This window comes from Neophocaena asiaeorientalis, unplaced genomic scaffold, assembly GCF_003031525.2.
Source record: "Neophocaena asiaeorientalis asiaeorientalis breed wild unplaced genomic scaffold, Neophocaena_asiaeorientalis_V1.1 scaffold275, whole genome shotgun sequence".
Taxonomy (NCBI): Eukaryota; Metazoa; Chordata; class Mammalia; order Artiodactyla; family Phocoenidae; genus Neophocaena; species Neophocaena asiaeorientalis.
The window spans coordinates 1,537,453-1,539,398 of record NW_020173679.1 but is presented as its reverse complement, the minus strand read 5'-3'; positions in this window follow the sequence as shown (position 1 = coordinate 1,539,398).

Here is a 1,946-nt window from a genome sequence, read left to right as displayed (position 1 = left end):
AGAGCCGACGGCCCCACCTTCCCTAACCTCCCGAATGAGTACATCAGCGCAGCAATAACAGAACCCTGTTTCTCGTGCCCCTACTCTCTGCCAGCTGCCTTCCCTCCTTTATTCTCAGCCCTCACAGCAGCCCTGCAAACTCAGGGTCATCGCGTTCCCCTCACAAATAGAAACAAGGCACAGACACAACCATCTCCAGAGCCTGAGTTCTTGTTCACTTCAGTCAGCATTTTTCAATCTGCAGGTTGTTACCCACTTGTGGAGTATGAAATCGATTTAGTGGTTCCTGAGCAGCATTTTTAAATAGAATAAGGTGGAAAAGAGTTTTTAAAAAATGCTGCATATAGTAAGGGAAGGCTCGTTTCATAAAACTTTTGTTTCAGGTGTGTGTGTGTGTTGTATGCAAAGTGGTGATGAAAAATATATTCCTCACGGTGAGTTGCGATCAAAATGTTCGAAAGCCAGCGCCCCACACAGTTGTCTCCGTCATGCTACTAGAAAGTGGCTTTTTTCTTCCTGGGAAGGGATGAGGTGACAGTGCGCTTTGGGATCCCGAATATGAGGGCTCTGGAGACCACGGGGTGAGCTCACTGCTATTTTATCTCTAGGACGCTTAGAGAGAGAGAGAAAGAGAGAGAGAGAGCAGCCACCATCACTGAGACGAGCAGTGGCTCCCTCTGCCAAGAGCTCATCCCATCCAGATGTTCCAGCCTGGTCTTCCATAACCTTCACCCCCAGCCAGTCCTTGAGAAAACCCCCAGGAGACAGCCCAGGGGGAAGGAGGCAGCATGAGGGATGTGGTTTAGACACCAGGAAGACTTCAGTGAGAGAATGCTGGAGTCCACAGTGAGCAAAGCGAGAAGTATGATGATAGAGCCTCCATGCCAGGAGGTCTTTGAAAGCAGAGGTGGGCTTTCTGTCTAGAATATTTCAGCCAATGTTTCCCGCAGGCAGACAGGCTGGATCACGGGGCTCTCAGAAACCCCTGGATTGGGCAACTCTTCGACATTGTGGTCTGGGCAGAGGGCTGTGGCAGGTTGTGAGTGTGGAGGGGGTGCAGGTGGGAAAGGGCACAATTGGTGGGGGAAAGAACAGAGCCACGGTGGCAAGGAGAAAAGATCTTTGTGACCAAAGTCTCCTTGTGCAGCCCAGCTCACCTCTCACCTCCTGAAGCAACTGGCATTCCTAGGATGAGCCCTGGAGTGGAGCTTTGGAGGCTCCACTCCTAGGCATTCCTAGGATGAGCCCTGGAGTGGAGCTTTGGAGGCTCCACTCCTAGGCATTCCTAGGATGAGCCCTGGAGTGGAGCTTTGGAGGCTCAGCTCTGCCAACAAAAACCCTAAAGCAAGTCACACCTCTGGGCCTCATTTTCCTCATCTGTAAAATGGAATAATAGCCTAGATCAGCACGGTCCAATAGAAATATAATGTGAGTCATAAATGTTCTAGCAGCCACATAAAAAAGTAAAAATGAACAGGTGAAATTAGTTTCAATAATATGTTATTTACCCTAATATAGCCAAAATATCTTCAACATGTAGTCAATATAAAAAAGTATTAGGAGGGACTTCCCTGGTGACCCAGTGGTTAAGACTCCACACTTCCACTGCAGGAGGCACGGGTTTGATCCCTAGTCAGGGAACTAAGATCCCACATGCCGCAAGGCATGGTGAAAAAGAAAAAAAATAAGGAGATTTTACATTCTTTGTGCTAAGCCTTCAAAATCCAGGGTGTATCTTACACTCAGAGCATTTAGACCAACTACATACCCAGGGCTCAACGGCCCCATGGTTAGTGGCTACCATATTGGAAGCTCAGATATAATCGCTAGGGTTTCCTCTAAAATTATGTGACTGGAGTAAAGGCCAGGCTAGACTCCGTATACATTCTTTATACATTTGCCCCCTGTTGAAGCACAAGGCCCTGGCTAGTCCCAGTTGCAGAAAA